The 21,355-nt window shown below is 44.9% G+C and overlaps 1 protein-coding gene across 1 annotated transcript in view; it reads right to left on the reverse strand.

Moving 5' to 3' along the window:
* Positions 1–21,355, reverse strand: part of CACNA2D3 (calcium voltage-gated channel auxiliary subunit alpha2delta 3) — a 2,522,256-nt gene that overhangs the window by 1,205,097 nt on the left and 1,295,804 nt on the right. The gene's annotated exons all lie outside the window — the stretch shown is intronic.

Below are 21,355 nucleotides of genomic sequence, written 5' to 3' on the forward strand. Positions count from 1 at the left end.
TAAAAAGTAATGTTTGAGACTAGCAATAGTTTTTTTTATATTGGCCGTACAAAATGGCAGTTTAAAACTGCACACACAGACTGCAATGGCAGGCATGAGACATGTTTTACAGGGCTACTTAAGTGGGTGGCACAATTAGTGCTACAGGCCTACCGGTAGTATTACATTTACAGGCTCTGGAGTACCACTTTTAGAGGGACTTATGAGTAAATGAACTGTGCCAATTGGATATTAGCCAATTTTACAAGCACATTAGTACTGGTTAGCAGTGGAAAAGTACCCAAAGCCCTAAGGCAAGCAAAAATGAAATCTGCAAAAATAGGAGGGGTGAAGGCAAAAAATATTGAGGCAGACCATCCTAAGGCTGAGAGGTGTAAGTGTGTAAGGGGATACTCTGAAGTGCAGTGCACAATGTCCTAAACCAAAGTAGGCATGGCTGCAAATGCATACTGTCCTGCAAACAAAATGGCTAAATTAATCTAGGAACATGTGGAACAGATACAGGGGATGTACAATCCAAAAGGCAATATCAAAAATAGAAACTGTAAAATTGTATTGCCTACAATGAAAAGCAACATTCCCAGATAGCATGGGACTAACGGTACCCATCACCTGGCAGACTACTCCTAATTAGTAGTTTATATGTGTTAACAAATGGGTAAGATCAGAGCGTGCTGAGTATTGGAAATGGAAAGATACCTACATACTTTAATTTATGAAATATCCCTAAGGCCCCATTAAGCAGTGTTATATTGAGAAACCAGGTATGACGTATTTAGGATGTGATAGCAAGATTCTCTAATTGAGAGGGATCAAGTGACTTTTTTCTGATCCTTTTCAAAAGAAATAGTTACTCCCACATTTTGTAACATAACATTGTGAGTTATGGTCCCTGTAGAGTTATATGTCGAAATGATGACTACAGAAATATGTTGCTACCAAAATTGCATGGTCAAAATATCGAGAAGCTAAGTACATATAGCTAGGTATTAATTTAATATTCTTAACTCCACATTTATGTACATGAAGATATGTTTATCAGCAAGGTACATATATGTGGTGTTAGTTTATATATTATTATACTGATCAAACTATATAGTTAATTTGATGATAATTTGGTTATCAATATTTTGTTCACAATATTCTGTACTGGATATTTAAGGGGGAAGCATTGTGGAGACTACAGTTTGGGATTTTATGTCCTCGGTGTGCTGTCTTAGTGGACTAATGCAAGCCATGCAGGGGCCTGTGTATCATATTGGTCAGATACCAGTGAATAAACTCCGAGCATTATTCGTTTGAGGTTTTTATACTGAGTGCTACTGTGTTTCATAAAAGACATAGAAATATCAACCCACAAAGAAAGGAGACTAGAATGGCAGATATATTGGAATTGTTTCTTGACTGATTAGTTTCTGTGCAGTTAGATGCACCTACAAGCTTTTTCAGCAACATTTCAATTTAACTGTGTGAATTTTCATTCCTTACCATATAGAAAATTACTCAAAATGTATCACTCTATGATGTTTACTTTCATTAGTTGGGATCACCATAGATGCAACAGACCTCAACCTTAGAGACCAGGGCTATCTTTCAGTTTAGAAAAATCATATCAACTCTGGTTTTCAGCAGCAGAGCAATCTCTCAGGTGACGAGTGTAATGAGCTGGCCTAAGTGTGGGGAGAGACCTGACCAGTCACCTGAAAACAAGCAAAACATACTTGGTTCACTTAGTGTGGGCTAAAACCCCGAGCAGTCTTGCACCCATTTATTTATCTCCTCGGGGCAAGCCTGCCTAGAGGAGTGTTACATGTGCAACAATGTTGTGGAGAGCCCGAGTGGCTCTCTACATCCCTCCTTTTCTTTAGTGTCCTCACTCACATGGCTCTTGCTGTGCAGATGCAGCACACACACAGTCTCTGAGTTGCTGGCTGGGGGCAGGATTAGGCGGGAGACTATACGTCTGGCTCCTGGAGTTTGGCTTGAGTCTCACTCCATCCGGGCTGCTGGCAAAGGGCATGCTCGAGTTGTCCTGGCATGCGGGATCAGCACCTGAAGCAACACCACCTGTCCCGGCGAGGCCATGGTCCTCTCCGGCCACCACAGTGGATGGTATCGGATCTCCGAGCGAATCGCCTTCCATCTCCAGATCAGCATTCTGCTCCTGACTGGGGTAGGGTCCGGCCACCTTCTTGATCACAACACATTTTGGTTCACCAGTCGCATGCCCTTCTTAGCAGACAGCATGGTCCCATGGATGGCAATGACTTTCCACACCTCAGGCTCATAGGGCATCCGGAACTGCCATCCAGGGTATCTGTCCTTCACGACAGCATAGTCACCCATGCACAGCGAGGCTTGCCTTCCGGTTGGTGCTTTCTCATCAGGTCTGAGTGGCCTCGCAGTCCAGTTCGGCAGGGCACCAGGCTGGGTCTGCTGGGATGCCATGGGGCTCCCGAAAAGCAGATGAGATGGTGCACAGTGGGTGGTGCTCTGTGGATATGCGTTCAGGAACTTATGGAAAGAGCTCTCCGCATCTTCCCCATTTTCCACTCCAATTCTCAGTTCCCTGTTGAGGGTTTGCATAAAACGTTCCACCTCCCCGTTTGCATGCGGCCACAGAGGAGTGATCTCCTGTGACGGATGGCTTTTCCAGCTAGGTAGTCCTGGAACTCCCTGCCCTGGAACAGAGATCCGTTGTCAGATTTAATCTCATCAGGGAGGCCCAGTAAGGCAAATGTCTTGTCTAGGACGGCTTGTACTTGAGGAAATGCTCCGGAAGAGACCACCTCGATAAGAGGGAACTTTGAGTGTGAATCTTTCCGGACTACAGTGCTGTGGCTGTCAGGAAAACAACCAAAATGAATGCTCACTTTGGACCATGTTTCGACCAGGGCTCCTCTGTGATGACCGGTGTTGTCGCTGAGTCTCTTCCAGTGATTGTGCACGAGTGGCAGTTTCGAATTACTTCTTCTATTAGGATGTCTCTTTCCGGGAACCACACTTTGCATTGGAGGCGTGCTTTGGTCTCAGCCATTCCTGACTCTGGAGCATACTCGGTATTACAATGGCGCGGCTGCAGAGAAGGATTCCAAGTTTCCCTTTCACTCTGTTTGCTGGGGACTCTCCACAGCTACTGCCTCGCATGGTGATCCTCTGTGTTCAGGGAGCGTGTCCCGGTTAGTAAGGGTTGCCAACCTCTAGACAGCATTGCCTCTTTGATCTTTGCCAGGTTCCCATCCAGTGTTGTGGCCACTGCAATCTCCTCCACTGTTAATGCCATGGGGCATGCTTCCTGGGATATCCTTCTTATAAACTCTTCTGTGTGCTCTTCGTCGGCATGAGGTTGTCGCGTGTCAGCCGTAACGGGGTGCCGCGATAGGGCGTCGGGTGGATTGCTGGACTGGGACGAAACACGACCTCAAAGCGATAAGCTTAAAGTTGCACAGCCCACCTTTCTATCCTGGGATGGGGCCTGCCTGGACATTCCGGAAAACAGGGGAATTAGACGTTTGTGGTCGGTGACCACCCAAAAGTAATGCCTAAAGTGGTACAAATGAAAAAGCTTACACGCCCATTTGATGACGAGAGCTTCCCTCTCAATTTGGGCGTACCACAACTCGGTGTCTTGAGAGTGCTCTGCTGGCACAGGTGACGGGGGTCCACTCCATCACTTCATTTTCTTGGAGGAGAACAGCTCCCAGGTCAACCAGGCTTGCATCGACCACCAGCTAGGTGCGCCTCACTGGGTGAAAATATGCCATGACTGTCTTGTTCATTGGTGCCTGCTTGATGGCGGGGAAGGCTGCATTGGTCTTCGGAGTTCCACTCCAGGGTGCACCACTGCATGTGAGAGCCCGTAGCGACTCTGACAGGGAGGCCAGGTTTGAAATGAAACAGCCACGGTACGTGGACATCCCCAGGAATCTGCAATCTTCAGTCGGAATGGTGGGTACATGGGCTGCCCGAATGGCAACAGCTTTCTTAGGGTCTACCTAGAGCCCCTCGCACGAGAAAATGTACCTGAAAAAATCTACAGATTCCTGATAGAAGGAGCACTTTGCCTTGTTAAGTGTGAGGCCACTGACTGCCAGTCATTCGAGTGTGTCCCGCAGGTGTGTGTGGTGTTCCTCTAGAGTGTTTGAGAACACCAGGATGGCGTTGCTGTGGTTTATAACTCCCTGTAGACCTGACAGGGTCTCCCGGATGGCATTTTGGAAGATTTCTGTGGCCAACTACACCCTAAAGCTTAGCTGCTTGTACTCCACAGACCCACGTGTGTGTGAAGAACATAGTGATATATCTACTCTCCGGTACTAGTTCCAGATTATTGTAGCCAGTATTCAGGTCGAGTTTTGAAACCCACTTTGTCCCATTGAGATCAGCCACCATGTCATCCATGGTGGGTGTCAGATGTTGTTCTCTCTTCATAGCCTGGTTGGAAAGGAGCATGTTGGCGCACAGCCAGATGGCCCCCGGCTGCATAGGCTGTGGTGCAATGACTACAGGCAACACCCATGGGGTCACAACTGTGACTCGTTCAATGACACTGAGATCCTCAAGTTTCTTCAACTCCTTCTCCACCTGTGGCCGCAGGTGAAAGGGTACCCTTCTGGGCCTCAGCGGTGTTGGTCTGATCGAGAAGTCGATATGTAGTTTGAATTGCTGCCCTTTTAGCTTTCCTAGATCCTTGAACAACTGTGGAAACTCCTGCAGGATGGCATTGGCATGGGAGTCATGGATTTGATGTGCGAAGAAAACCAGTCCCAGGTCCTCCACCATATGGCAGCTTAGAAGAGTGCCTTTCTTCTCATTAGTGACGTTGAGCCTTGCCCGTGTAGCATTCTTGTCGTTGACTACTTCAACCTCTAGGGTGGATTCAGCCGTAGGTGTATATTCTCGCGTTGGTAGGAGAGAGAAAGGGGCCTGGTGTGAGGCCTCATATTTTTCTGAATCCATGACTATGTGTGCTTGCACCGTAGAGACTGCTACACGGAGAGTGCACATGGGGGCGGTCATTGTCATCAGTCATTGCGACCCCCATGTGCACTCACCTACTAGCGAGGGTATGTGTATTGCTGCATTGCGCAACACCTGATGACTTGACTGCGGGGGGCACGATCTATGTGCTCGCACCGCGCTGCGTGAATTATTCGTGGGGGGCACGATTTAGGTGCTCGGACTGCGATATTTTATTTCTAAATTGTTTATCTGTGCATTCTGGCTCCGGGGTGTACGACGCTGCTGTGAGAGAGCAGGGGGACATATCAACGGGTTGCCTGAACTACGTGTGTTTTACATTCTGCATGTTTTTAAAAATCGTGTGTCGATTGACAGTCACCTGATTTTCTGTTTTACCACTCCCTGTTCCTCCCCGAGCTCAGCTCGTGGTGTGGAGGGAGGTCTTACTATTCCTACTCACTTCCGGCGGAAGCGGGGGTGTGCGGTCTAGTCATCCTACCGCAGCCTCCTTACTTAACGCAGGAGAGTGTTAGGCACCAGACCTACTAGCGAGGGTATGTGTATTGCTGCATTGCGCAACACCTGATGACTTGACTGCGGGGGGCACGATCTATGTGCTCGCACCGCGCTGCGTAAATTATTCGTGGGGGGCACGATTTAGGTGCTCGGACTGCGATATTTTATTTCTAAATTGTTTATCTGTGCATTCTGGCTCCGGGGTGTGCAACGCTGCTGTGAGAGAGCAGGGGGACATATCAACGGGTTGCCTGCACTATGTGTGTTTTACATTCTGCATGCTTTTAAAAATCGTGTGTCGATTGACAGTCACCTGATTTTCTGTTATGCCACTCCCCGTTCCTCCCCGAGCTCAGCTCGTGGTTTGGAGGGAGGTCTTACTATCCCTACTCACTTCCGGTGGAAGCGGGGGGTGCGGTCTAGTCATCCTACCGCTGCCTCCTTACTTAACGCAGGAGAGTGTTAGGCACCAGACCTACTAGCGAGGGTATGTGTATTGCTGCATTGCGCAACACCTGATGACTTGACTGCGGGGGGCACGATCTATGTGCTTGCACCGCGCTGAGTAAATTATTCGTGGGGGGCACGATTTAGGTGCTCGGACTGCGATATTTTATTTCTAAATTGTTTATCTGTGCATTCTGGCTCCGGGGTGTGCGACGCTGCTGTGAGAGAGCAGGGGGACATATCAACGGGTTGCCTGAACTACGTGTGTTTTACATTCTGCATGCTTTTAAAAATCGTGTGTCGATTGACAGTCACCTGATTTTCTGTTTTACCACTCCCCGTTCCTCCCTGAGCTCAGCTCGTGGTGTGGAGGGAAGTTACTATCCCTACTCACTTCCGGCGGAAGCGGGGGTGTGCGGTCTAGTCATCCTACCGCCGCCTCCTTACTTAACCGATGTGCTGGCCAACGCGCAGCGGACGCGCGCAGCGGGGGACGACGGTGGCGCGCCGGAGTCATGCCAGAGTCCTGCCCGTCTGCGCCCGTCCGCGACTGCACGCGGCCCAGGGCCAGTCCTTATGCCCCGACGTGTCCAATATCAAGGTTAACCTACTCTAAAAATTCTCTCCTGACCCTTAGGCCACCCCAATGCTCTTATGACACTCCTCTGTGCCCACAGCATACCCCTCTGACCTGCCCGGATTGTTCGCTGGTTCTTTCCGCGCTTCCCTCTACACTAGACATCTCGGCATCTAATTTTTTATGCAAATCTATTCAGAAACTTCCCTTACACACATTTAATTTTATCAGTTTAAACTGCAGGTCCCTCCCAAAACACAGTAGAGACATTTTTGATCTCCTGAGCTCCTTTCAACCTGATGCCTAATTCCTCACGGAGAATTGGCTGACGGATCATTCTGGTCCTGATATCGCAGCCGCCCTTCCTCATAATTACACCTACACGGGTAGAAACAGAAAGGATAAGGAGGGGGGGAATAGCCATTATTTTTAAAAGAGCTTTCTCTTGCAAATGGGAGGATATTCTGATTCCTAACTGTGAGGCTGGGCTGTTTAAGATACTTTTATCCCCCAATCTTACCCTTACCGGCGCCTTGATTTACCGCACCCCTGGCCCCGCCAGTGCCTGGGCTACATCTCTTTCAGAGCATTTAGCTCCTCTACTACTGACGGCGACTAACTTTTTAATTGTCGGTGATCTCAATGTTCATTTTAATGATACAACCTGCCTTATCAGTACTAATCTACTGTCTGATCTTGCAGCCATGAATATTACCCTGCACAACTCGGGCCCCACTCATAAGGCGGGTAATTTGCTCGACCCAATTTTATCTAATCTGGATGCAGTAGTATGTGAGCCCCCCTTACCTGTTCCGTGGTCTGACCATTTTGTGGTAGAATTTTCTATTTCGTTTGACCCATCTCCTAACCACCTTGCAACAGCTCCTAAACCCAGAATGACCCGTAATTGGAAGAAATTGGATTCCAACAAATGTAATTCTGTCTGTCAGACTCTACGCCCCTTACTGAGGTCAGTAGCACTGATCAAGTGGACGTTATTCATCACTGGCTGACGTCTGCTGCTGACATTTGTCTTCCACTTCGAAAGCAGACATTTAATGTACACCACCCCCCTGCGCCATGGTTCAATGATCATCTAAAAAAATAAAAAACCAGCTGCAAACATCTCGAGTGGAAATGGCGCTCAGAGTACGATCCACATGTTAAATTACAATATAAAACTGCCTTAACAAAATATCATACCCTCTGCAAGATAGCCAGAACTGAATATGTTAATTCATCTATTTTAAATGCTCAAAATCGTCCTAAAGCCTTGTTCAAGGTTGTGCAGGAAATTTCTGGTGCCACTAGTCAACCCAAGGCCCCGTGCTTGGATAAAGCACAATGTGACTCCTTAGCAGACTTTTTTATTTCTAAAATTGAGAGTATATATGCTGATTTTGGCCCTCCTAACGTCCCCCTAATCTCCCCTGAATCTATTACATCTACTGCTTCATGCGTCCCTCAGTCGGCAGTATCGGAGATTACTGCCTGGGAACCCTTGACTCCTTCCACATTGCATGACATAGTTAAAAGCATCAAATCCGGTTCCCCTCTGGATCCCTTCCCTCCTCAAATTCTGCTTACCCTAGACTCCTCTTCTTTAAAGCTTATCATGGAGTTACTGAATACATCACTCAGGGAGGCCAAGGTCCCCAATTCATGGAAACATGCAATGGTCATACCGCTGCTGAAAAAGGCCAATGCAGATCCAAATAACCCCGCTAACTTTCATCCAATTTCGCTTCTTCCAGTCTATTCTAAGATTCTGGAAAAACATATAAACAAACAACTCACCAGTTACATTGAATCTCATAATATTCTTCATCCTTCACAATCTGGTTTTCGTTCTGGCTTTTCTACGGAATCCACACTTCTGGGAGTCTCTGAAACCATTCGTCATCTGGTGGACAGAGGGGAGACCGTGGCACTTATTCTATTAGATTTAAGTGCCGCATTTGATACGGTCTCCCACCCCATTCTGGTTAACATTCTAAAGACGTCTGGCATCACTAATTCCGCCCTTGGATGGCTCACCAGTTTCGTGTCTGATCGGACGTTCCAAGTCTTCTCGGCTACCTCTGTGTCCAAAATTCACAAATCTGCACATGGTGTTCCTTAAGGTTCCATCCTGAGCCCCCTTCTCTTCAATTTATACGTCAGACCCTTGGCTGCTATTGCGGAGCAAGCGGGGCTCTCCATATACTCGTATGCAGATGATACACAGATCATTTTTTCTCTTTCCACCAGTCATCATTCCACTACATCTTCCCTCTGCCATGGTCTCAACAATATTGCCTCCTGGATGCATGATAACAAGCTAAAATTAAACGGAGGGAAAACTGAACTTCTCCTATTTGGCAATAATCCCGCCTTATGGGGACCTTCTCATTGGCCTGCTCAAATGGGCACCCCTCCTAACCCTTCGAAAACAGCTCGCAACCTGGGGATAATTTTTGATGACCAGTTGTCCATGAGACAACATGCCGTTAGAGTCTCTTCCATTTGTATAACCATTCTCAAATGGTTGAAGAAAATCACTTGGATGCTCCCTTTGGACACCCAGAAAACCGTAGTCCAGGCGTTAATAACATCTCGCCTGGACTATGGTAATGTTCTCTTTCTTGGAGCGGGCAAAGAGGTAATTCGTAAATTACAAATGGTCCAGAACATGGCAGTGCGTCTGCTGTGTAAACTACCCTACAAATCCTCCACGTCCCTGCACCGTCGTAGCCTTCATTGGCTATGCATTGACAGTCGCTGTAAATTTAAGGCTCTTTGTCTTATACATAACATTAACACTGGCAAAGCCCCTCAGTATTTGAGATCTTTAATTCACCCGTACTTTCCCTCCCGTACTCTTCGTTCATCCAATCAACACAAACTTCAGATTCCCAGGACAAGGAGAGCCAGAATGGGCGGTCGATCTTTTGCTTTTCTGGCACCATCCCTGTGGAACTCTCTCCCTCTGTCTATTCGGATTGAACCCAATTATCTAAATTCCGCAGAGACGTAAAAACTTGGCTATTCGATCAATAATCTTAGCGGTATGCATTCCTCCCTTGTTGGTTTAGCGCCGGGAAACCTCCGGGTAGCTGCGCGCTTTATAAAATTAAATATAAATAAATAAATAGGAGACTATGAACATGTCGCTGTCTTCTCCCTCTGTGTCTCAACGGATCACTGACATAATATCGACTACAAAAATATAGGCATTTAAAATATCGACTCCAAAATATCGACTACAAAAATATCGAAGTCCTATCTACAAACAGGTAAGTACAAAAATTTCGAGTCAAAAATATCGTTTAAAAATATGTACTTTGTAAAAATATCGAATTTATTAAAATTAATGTAAAATTAAATAAATATTAAAAATAAATAACTAAAATATACTTAAAAATACTTAAATAACCTGAAAATTATTACATAATTAATTTAAGTTATTAAAAAAAATATATATATTTATTTGTTAAAACATATATATATATTAACAGAATATCATTAAAAAATATACAATATTATTACCGTAGCATAGCAAGAGTGTTAAAATTACTATTCCCACTCCAAAGAGTGCAACAGTAGAGAAAGCGTTGGATAGCGTAGGGGTAAAAATTACTATTCCCACTCCAGTGAGTGCAACAGTAGGGAAAGCGTTGGATAGCGTAGGGGTAAAAATTAATATTCCCACTCCAATGAGTGCAACAGTAGGGAAAGCATTGGATAGCGTAGGGGTAAAAATTACTATTCCCACTCCAGTGAGTGCAACAGTAGGGAAAGCGTTGGATAGCGTAGGGGTTAAAATTACTATTCCCACTCCAAAGAATGCAACAGTAGGGAAAACGTTGGATAGCGTAGGGGTAAAAATTACTATTCACACTCCAGTGAGTGCAACAGTAGGGAAAGCGTTGGATAGCGTAGGGGTAAAAATGACTATTCCCACTCCAGTGGGTGCAACAGTAGGGAAAGCGTTGGATAGCGTAGGGGTAAAAATAACTATTCCAACTCCAAAGAGTGCAACAGTAGGGAAAGCGTTGGATAGCATAGGGGTCGAATTACTATTCCCACTCCAAAGAGTGCAACAGTAGAGAAAGCGTTGGATAGCGTATGGGTTAAAATTACTATTCCCACTCCAAAGAGTGCAACAGTAGGGAAAGCGTTGGATAGCGTAGGGGTAAAAATTACTATTCCCACTCCAGTGGGTGCAACAGTAGGGAAAGCGTTGGATAGCGTAGGGGTAAAAATTACTATTCCCACTCCAGTGAGTGCAACAGTAGGGAAAGCGTTGGATAGCGTAGAGGTAAAAATTACTATTCCCACTCCAGTGGGTGCAACAGTAGGGAAAGCGTTGGATAGTGTAGGGGTTAAAATTACTATTCCCACTCCAGTGAGTGCAACAGTAGGGAAAGCATTGGATAGCGTAGGGATTAAAATTACTATTCACACTCCAAAGAGTGCAACAGTAGGGAAAGTGTTGGATAGCGTAGGGGTAAAAATTACTATTCCCACTCCAGTGAGTGCAACAGTAGGGAAAGCGTTGGATAGCGTAGGGGTAAAAATTACGATTCCCACTCCAGAGAGTGCAACAGTAGGGAAAGTAAATACTTCATATATTATTAAAAAATATATAAATTAATATCTATAAAAAATTAATTAAAAGTAATTACCAATTTAATATAATAGAATAATTAATCAATTAAAATTACAAATTATAATTAATTATTACAATTAGTTACCTATTAATACAAATTAATTACAAATTAACAATTAATTAATTAACAATTAAAAAATAATTAACAATTAATTCAAATTAAATACAATTAAATAAATTGAATTATTTAAATAATTATAAATAAATTAGTTCCCACCCTATTCCCCTATAAACCCACAACCCATTACAGAAAATAAATTAGTTACATTAACATAATTAGCAATTAATCAATTAAATACAATTAATTGGCAATTAAAATTTAATTAATTACCCTTAAAAAATTAATTAACAAATAATTCTAAAAAAATACCAATAAATAATTTTACATATTTAATTAATTATAAATAAATTACTTCCCACCCAATTCCCCTATAAACCCACAACCCGCTACAGAAAATAAATTAGGAAAATTAACATAATTAGCAATTAAACAATTAATTAACATTAATTGCCAATTAAAATTTGATTAATTACCAATTATAAATTAATTAATAATTAATTAAAAATGAATACCAATAAATAAATTTACATATTTAATTAATTATAATTAAATTACTTCCCACCCTATTCCCCTATAAACCCACAACCCGCTACAGAATTAAATTACGCAAAAATTAAAAAAACAAAATTCATTAATTAAAATAAATTAGAACATAAATACACACTTTTCACACATATAATAACATAAAAAACACTATAAAAAATTCGATATTATTAAAAATTCGATAATTTTAATAACCTATATTATAGACTTCGATATTTTAACTTTCTATATTTTAAACATTCGATATTACATTACTTACTTTAAAAACGATATTTTTGATGTCTATATTCTGTCCATTCGATATTTTGTCCATTCTATATTTTGGACTCAATATTATGTCCATTAGATATTTTCTACTCGATATTTTGACTGTTTACCGTCTCAACCATACCCTGGAGGTGTGGTGTCTTCTTGGGCGAGATGGTCATCAATTGACAACTGCCTGAATTTGGATGAGGGCCAGCTTGGTCTGTTGAAGACACTCATGGATCTCCAGCCCTGGCATACTTTGGAAAAATGGTTTGGTCTGCCACATCGAGAGAAGACCTTCACTTTTGCGTAGCAGGGACCGGTTGGGATATGTTCGACTCCGCAGTTTCCACAGGACCTATTCATTAGCGGCTTCAAGAAAGTACAGGCAGGGCTCAGGCATTTCTGAATGGCCTCCACTCTTTTCTCTTTGACCTGAACATGTTGGGGGTGCTGGGTGAGACTGTTCCCCTGTTAAGGGCTGCCTCCATTTCGTCCACTCAGGAGTTTGATAACTCGTGGGACCTTGCCAATATCAGGATGTCGTCAAGGGACATTCCAGGTTGTCACAGAATGAGCCTCCATAGTAGCACCGACTGGAACCCTTGGATGAACTGGGCTCGTATTTTTTCGCTCTGGTCTTTGAATGTGCATGTGCTGGCGAGCCTCCTCAGCCAGGCATTGAAAACTTCAACTGACTCCATTTCGGACTGCTTGGCCTGTCTCAGCTTGAACAGCTCCAAGTCCGGATTGATTTGGGGGTCGAAATGCCAGTTCAGGCCGTGACAGTGGCATTGTAATCATCCTCTTCTCCTGTGTCTGGGAGGGTCTCAAAAAGATCATAAAGCTCTCCCCTGCCATAGTGCATAAGAAGCAACCTCTTAACGGCTCTGTCTGTCTTTCTTGTACCTCTGAAATAGTAGATGAGGTACCCTATCCAGGATTTCCAACGGGGGTGTCGTTGCGGGATTGGTGTCACCGCGGCATGGTGGGATGCTGGGGTGGAGCGGTTGCATCTGCAGACGGGTCAGCTGCGCCCGCTTGAGGTGGTGTGCACATGGTGGCTTCCTGCCTGCTCAAGCGTCACTCTGCCTTAGTGCTGTTTGTCGGCCCGCTTGGCTTTGTTGTTCCTGCTCCCCTTGACTGCACTGTTTTTTCTTATTATTTTGGCTGATTAGTGACCCCTTTCCTGGTCTGTTCTTGTTGCCCTTACTTTCTTTCTTAGTTTTTCCTTTTCCTTTACTTCCCTTGTCTGTGACCTGTTTCTCTATGCTGTCTTTGCAATGAAGAGATGCTCAGGCCTGGGAGGCATGTCTGACCGACCTCCCACAAGGCAGGGAATGAGAGCAGCCTACCTGCTGCCCGCGAGTCACTGTTGTGTAGCCGGGTGCTCACACTTCTGCAGGGTGGGGCCTGGCCGTCTGATGCAGCGCTCTGTCCTCAAGCAGCTGCTCGTGTCGATGGTGGGGGGCAGCGGGGGACACATCCACCTTGCTGGCAGCCACAGCATCAGCTGGACCTCTGGCAAACATCGCTGGGACTGAAACGGGCAGCAGGTTCCACGGGGCACTGGATGGCAGCTTCCTCTGCGCATGGGCCACTTGCTCCATTGTCAGGCAACACTACAGGAACGGCCAGAAATCTGCTGGACAATGAAGTTTAGCAGGCAAGGCGCGGGTTAGGCACCGGCCTCGTCATCAGTGTAATGAGTCGACTAAGTGTGGGCAGAGGCCTACCCAGTAACCCGAAAACATGCACAAAACACTTGGTTCACTTAGTGTGGGCTAAGACCCCAAGCGGTCTTGCACCCGTTTCTTTATCTCCTCGGGGCCAACCCACCCTGAGGAGTGTTACAGGTGCAACAACGTTGTGGAGAGCCTAGGTGGCTCTCTACAACAAGGATTATAATTCAGGCTAATTCGGGCCATGTGACAGCCGAGCTATCCATAATGTTATATACATCTACTAGTCTGTGATATGTTGAGCAAAGCCATTCATTTGACTGATAAGGATCTTTCAGCCCCGAGGTATAGATAACATTGCCATTGCCATGATTACAGGGACCTTCAATGCTCTGACCTGAGCTATGATGTCTTCTTTGGCATCATGTATTAGTACCCGAGCTTGTGATGAGACAGTCATAGCAAAGGGAGCACCAGAGCCTCAAAATGAGGACAGGAAGATTGTGAGAATGCAGCATTACACTCTTCAGCTGTTGACCAGCGGTTCATCTATTAAATAGAGATAGTTGATGCTTTCAGCATTACAGCTAAACAGGCTGAAGTGTAAAGTCATGCTCTGTTAAAGCATGATGAGGTTTTTCAGAAATGACTGACTTTGAATTAAACTCAGCTGAAGTCAACTGCCTTTGAAGGTAAAGTATTTGCTGAGCAGAAGTTCCTGAGGGAAGAACTTATAGTGCATTGATGAAGAAAGAGAAAGGAGCCTGTTCATCTCCTCCCTGTGTAGCTAAGAGGTAATGGAGGCGGTAGTATGGAGGCGGTAGTAGACTGTAGTATGAGGAGGGTCGACAAAGTTGTGGTTGTGGTTGGTGGTGGAGGTATGGAGATTTATAGATGAGTAGCAGAACTGGGACTAGTTCCATGCATGGGTTGGGGGCTACAACAACGACTGGGGAGCGAAAACAGTCCATCAGGTTCTTTGCATGCCATTCTCTGCAGCAGAGTGGTGTCCATTTGTAGTAAAGGCCCAATGAGACTGCCCAGCCCTTTTTTTAAACTACTCAAACTTTTCACTTTGCTACTCGTCTAGTCTGTTTAAAAAACTAAACACAAACAAAATTATGTGAAAATGGATTGGGCACAGAATGAATAAGTCTGTCCCTTATTTCCATAACACATAACGCTCATGAGCCTTTCTAATTTTGGATGGGTGTGGTTCTTTCTCTTTGTTTTTATGTCCCTAATCATTCTTCCTCTGCTTTCCAGTCTTCTATGCTAATAACTTAATTATTTCAGAAGCCATATCCTTCCAATCCTGTGCTCCTGTTCCTCCCATCTCCCAATTATTTTACTGACATTACCTTGATAAATGATATTGGCCATGTATTGGTTATTCATACATACCAAGATATCCTAACAAACCTCTACATTTTGGTATTTTCTGTATTACAATTTTGTAAATTCAAACAGAGAGGAAGGGCACAAAGAACCTTGGCAAACCACTCTCTATGGGAATGCTGGTAAATTGCTTTACAGGATCTGTCAGAAACAGTTTCACTAAGTGCATATTAATTAATGTCAAATCAGAACTGGATTTCATTTTAATTACATGGCAGACTGAAATAAAATTAAAAGTGAAACTCATGAGTAGCTACATTTTAACAAATAATAAAAGGATTGGTACTGATTAAACACTCACTCTGTTTCAGACTTTCTTCTTTCGAGTTAGTTCCCACAGATGAATACAGGTTTCATAAATGCAAAAAATGACGGAATAGGAATTTGTTAAACACAACAGCTACCCCAACAGGGGGTCCGCAGCTGTGAACATGGAGCAAAACAGGGAAATATGTCACAGTTTACCTGCATTTAATAAAAATATGAATCTGCATGAAAATGAATTTATATTTTTCTTTATTTGTACATTTTAGCCCGTGCAGAATCCCTTTCTCAAATTATATGCAAAGAAGCGATTTGGACAGTGAGGAGCCAATATAAGGAGCTGGTTATCTGGCCCATATCTATTATTATAACACACCTAGAGGATTGCACAGAAAATTAACAATATTGGGGCATCCTAAATACTGATTATAAAAATGCCTCGCAATTAGTCTTTATCCACTATGGAATGGAGAAATCAATGAAACTACGTCTATTTCCACATTCAAGCCCCTATTTCCAGGCTATTGTCCAGAAATATATTTTGCTAGAATATGCCTATAAAATGGCCTATGGATGTGGTGACACCACATGCACACTTCCTGCATTACCCAGATGTGTCTAGTAACCTCAGCTACTGTCTAATGATGTCCTCAGCAGCACATAGAAAGGGGGCACCCAGGTTCTTGATATAGGAGTTCCACACTTCTGAACTACATTTTCAGTGGACCTGGTTTTGGTGCTTCAAGAGTTTCGTTTGTGTTGGATGAGGCTGCAAGGAGCAGGAAGAGCATCATGGATGGTTGTCGCTGTAGCGTGAAGAGCAGCACTGGTGTGACGGATTATCATCGCAGTAGCTCAAAGATCCGATCGGGTATCGCAGACAGCCATTGCTGGAACTTTACACTTGCAGTCACCGCAGGTCATCATTGCTGTAGTGCGAAGTGCAGATCTCACGTTGCCGGTCATCATTGGTGGTCCCTATACTCAGCGTCAGGTTCACCTGATCTTCGCGCTAGCGGTCATTGCAGGAGTCAGAGTCTAAGCGCAAACGGGCCTTTTCACAGTTGTGATGAACCCAAAACTTTAGGATTTCACCTTTCTAATCAGGAGATGCTCAACTGATGTCAGCCAATTGTCCAGGACATGGGGAGACATTTCCTGGGGATCAGGAGAAGCCAGCAGGATTCAGGAAGGCCCAGTTGCAGGTCCAGCCAGGTCCAGTGCACCACGTCAGCTGGCCAGTTGAAGGAAGGCCTCTGGAGCTGTGAGCTGGTGGCTCCCCCGCGATCTTTATTTTCCAAGGTTCCTGGGACACAATATGAGCAATTGCCCTATGTGGATTTAAAATATCTCGGTTTGTCAGGCTGTGGTGGCTCACACTTTTACAGACGCGTCTTACCAGCAAGGTCCTGTGGCTTTGGGTGGGATCATCCACGTACTGCGCCAGACATCGCTCTCTGTTTCAACTGCCTGGATCCTCGCCTGGGGCCATGGCTCCAAAAATGCCCGCAAAGAATCTGGTCGCGAAAACCCGGGTGCCTATTGTCGGAGCAGCCAGCCCGGCAAAATCAGCTAGTGTGGAGAAGGAGCAACAAGCTACCCGTGGGGGTAACATAGCCGCTGGTGATGCCGACAACAGCCAGATGGTGTCCACAGGGCCAGGTAGAACAAAGCAGACCCTCCCTGCTTTGTTCAAGCTTCAAACCGGCAAAGTCAAGACTCCGGCAGTCTCGTGAAACGGCAAGCAGGGGGTGTCGGTGGCTCTCAAGACTTTGCATGCTCCTGTCTCAAAGTCGGTAGGTGCTGCCTCGATCCCTACCGACTCACCACCTGCGTCTACAGCGTCTACAGCCATAGTCACAGCTAGTGCCGGTGCTATCGATATGGATGGAGTCATCTCCCAGACGGAGCATGGGGTGTTGGGTCACGGTGCCGACACCCATGGCGCGCCACTGAGTGAGGGTAAAGTGATTAATTATGAAATTCCGTTGGAACAAGTAGAGTCAACACGGAATTCCAGTTTTCACAGTGACAAACACCTATCAAACGCCCCCCCTAAGGGGTTTAATTGCAAGTACAGGGGCCCAAGAGTCCTGTCATAATGGTCTGGCTGGTCTCAATGGGAATTTAAAGGAGCCAAAAGGGGCTGATAAATTTTACTCACTATCCGAACATACTGGCTCATCGGAGGATGAAGGGCCAGATAAGGATTGGACTGACGATGATAGCGAGTTTGGTGACTGGCGCACTAATGAAGCACTAAGGGAAGAGGTCTTTGCACAGTTCGAAAAACCACAAAAGATCAAGGGGCCCTTCTTCGAAGCACGAACCCAGGGTTCACTAGTTTGGGACTATTCTTTTTGTACGCAGCCTGGCTCTGAGGGTAATCCTATAGTCTTGAGGGGAGGCAGTGCAATCGATTCTTCTCAGTTGCCCCCTGGAAAGATCACACTTTCAATGATCTATCAGACCATCATGACCCACCGCGCAGAGTCCCGTCAGGAGAGTGCCAGAACACAGGGCCCATGCCGGAGGATGCAAAATTCGATTCACAGAGTTGCAAAGACTTGTTCTGATATCGCTACTAGAATTGTCGAAGTAGAGGAGAGGATTTCTACTTTGGAGGACGATCTGGCAACTCAGAAGGGCATCACGGATCTCATTAAGACACAAAGGGATGACGTGCTTTGGAAATTGACGGACTTTGAAAACACGTCAGGAGGAATAACCTCAGGATTATGGGGGTTCCTGAAGGTCGTGAAGGTTCGGATACCAGGGAGTTCATTGTGGAACTCTTCTCCGTGGCCTTTCCAGATGTGAAGCAATGGAATTGGCAACTGGAAGTGCAACGTGCACATCGGTTTCCATTCAAACAAAGGAAGAAATCTGGGCAGCCTGATGTTAAGCCTCGGGCTATATTAATCTGCCTGAATACTTTTTTGGCTAGGGAGAAGATCTATGACCTAGACAGGAAGAGGGTAGGGGAAGACTAAGTTTTTTGTCAAGCCTGATTTTTGTCCAGCGACTGTGGAGCGGAGGTGGCAGCTCCGCCAGTTCATAGCGCCATTCCAGGCGAAGGGTGCTCAAGCATTCTTGCTCTTTCCCTCTAAGCTGAAAATGATTCACCAGGGCCAGACTAGATTTTTTCAGTCCGAAGTTCAGGCGAAGGAGTTCTTGAACTCTATATAGTTAGCAATGTTTGATTTCTTTTTTTTCTCTCCTCTGCTTTTTCTTCCAGGATCCTAGATGCTCTTAAACATGGGGTATGAACCGATTGCCTGTGTGATTTAGGGTTGTCTTTTCTTGTTTAATTTTTAGATACATTTGGCTCATATCCTTAAAGTTTCCTGATGATCGTGGGGGTGGATCCAGGGGTGAGTAGGGGAACCAGCTTATTTCCATCACAAGGACCTAGGTCCTGCTGCCTTACAAGGGGAGTGAAGGGGTGGGGGGGTCGGGCTGGGGAGGTCTTCGGGCTAATGGGTGGGGGGAGTTAGAGAGGGGTAAGGGGAGGGAAGGGGATGGTCACTAAAAGTGCGGGTCTATGTTATAGTCGTGATATTTGTATTGCTCTTGATACTTGCAGATTTTGTGCTATCCCAGAATGTCTGACTAAATTGGGTAATAGCTCAAAGTGGAGAAATTATGTTTTTCTCCTGAGTTTTAATGGGGCAGGGTAAATTGCAATTGTGTTGATGGAAAATATGTGGTCTTAATGATGGCAAAAAACGGGCTTTGTTTTCTAAAATTGTTCATACCATGCAACTCGATGTCCTATGTCTTCAAGAGACACACATACCCTGGGCTAAACGGGATTGGCTGAAAGTCCCTGGTTATGATCTGATTGCATGTTCTCAACAGACATCCATGATCAAAGGGTTGGCCATTTTACTGAAGAGGGAGGTTGGGGTCTGTAAATAAATTCGGAAGGACAGCGCAGGCAGATGGGTTTTAGCCCAAGTAGTGGTCAACAATAGATCTTTAACCATCTGCACGCTATACGGGTCAAACCTGGATGATTCAGAAGCGATAAAACTCCTGAAATGAGAACTTGCAGCCTGGCCTCATCCAATGTTCCTCTGTGGAGACATTAATATAAATTTGTCTGGAAATTTTAACTTAGCGCGGGCTGAAAAGTATATTGGGAGGAAACCTAGGGTTTTCAGGGCCCTTCAGATATTAATTCAAGAACATTTTTTGATTGATCTTTGGTATAGACATAATAAAGACCAAGATTGCTATACTACTACTCTACCCCCCATGATAAAATGGTCCGATTGGACTACTTTTTTTATGTCTGATCAGCTTCTATCATTGTTTCCCCTAGAATCCTTTCTGAGCACAATCTTCTGATTGTTGAGTGCCCATTTTCTCACAGGCCCAGTGTTTCCACGACATGGACATTTGAGAGGAAATTATTATCAGATCAGGCTTATCAGGATCAAATGAGGAGTTGGTTAACTGAATTTTTAAACATCAATAGGGGTACTGCTTCTGACTGTATAGTCTGGGACACACTTAAGGCCGTCGTGCGCGGGGATACCAAGAGCTTTGCAGCCATTCGATGGAAGACTATGCAGGAGCAGATCAAGGGCCGTTTTGAGGAACATAGGGTGGCAGAGATGGAATTAATACGTATGATCAAGGAGGGCCTCAATATAGATCAGATTCAGTAGTCCGTTGCCATAATTAAGTCCAAACTTCTGGAATTCTTTGGGCAGGATTGGGCCGCTAAGTATTTGCAGTATCGTACAATGATGTATGACTTTGGGGAAAATTCTGGCAGAATTCTTGCTAAAAGGCTTCTACAGAAAAGTCTGTTAAATCGCATTACTAGAATTCAGGATCACCGGGGTAACGTTCAAGATACGCAGGAGGGGGTTATGGGAGTGTTTCAGAAGTTTTATACTGAGCTCCATACGCAAGATAATCTTAATCCTCTAATCGAGTCTCAGGCTCAGGACTCTTTTCAGGGTATTGACATCCTCCAAGTTACAACTGAGCAGAATGAGGCTCTTTCTGCCCCATTCTCGTGGGAGGATGTTGAGCTGGCAATAAAATCGCTGGCTAATGGCAAGGCCTCAAGTCCTGACGCTACTCCTTTGGAATTCTATAGGGCGTTCTGTCCAGAGATCAGCCAGGACTTCTTATCAGTCCTTAGGGCAGCACAGGGGGGGGGGGTTATACCGGATTCATGGTGTCAAACTACCATTGTTCTTTTTAAGAAGAAATATACGCCAGAGTTAAAACCCTCATGTTTTCGACCTATCTCCCTGATAAACACTGATAGTAAAATCTACTCTAAAATCTTATCTACGAGACTATTTGAAGTAATTACCCCACTGGTCTCGCTGCACCAGCACGGATTTATCCCGGGCAGGGATACGGCTGACCATGTCTGTCGTGTTATTGCATTACTGTACTGGGCTCAAGTCACTGGCTCTCCCCTTGGGGCGTTCCTGTTGGACGCCGAAAAGGCGTCCGAAAGGGTTGCCTGGAGTTTTTTATTGGCTGTCCTTCACTGGAAGGGTTTCAGCACCAAATTTATTCAGGCAATTCAGTCATTATATATTTCCCCAGTTGCAACACTGCGTATTTCTGGTCTGCAATCAGCGTCCTTTAACATCAGCAGGGGCACCAGGCAAGGTTGTCCCTGCTCGCCCTTACTTTTAGCTCTGTACATTGACCCCTTTCTTAGCAAAATTGAAGACAACTTGGACATCGTGCCTATTAGGGTCAATGGTACAGAGTACAAGACTCTTGCTTATGCAGACTATGTCGTCGTTCTAACTAGTGATGTTGGTACAGCTTTTTCCCCTTTAAAGTCTCTTGCTGAACAGTTTGTCCGGCTCTCAGGCTACAAGCTGAATGTTTTAAAAACGCAGGTCATTCAATCAACTGCTATGGCTCCTTCCAAAGCTCCCGTGGTTACAGAAGCAACATATCTGGGGGTCAAAATCACTGCTCTTGTAGACAATATCCCGGATTTGAATATTCTTACGGTG

Source organism: Lissotriton helveticus, chromosome 9, assembly GCF_964261635.1.
Source record: "Lissotriton helveticus chromosome 9, aLisHel1.1, whole genome shotgun sequence".
NCBI lineage: Eukaryota > Metazoa > Chordata > Amphibia > Caudata > Salamandridae > Lissotriton > Lissotriton helveticus.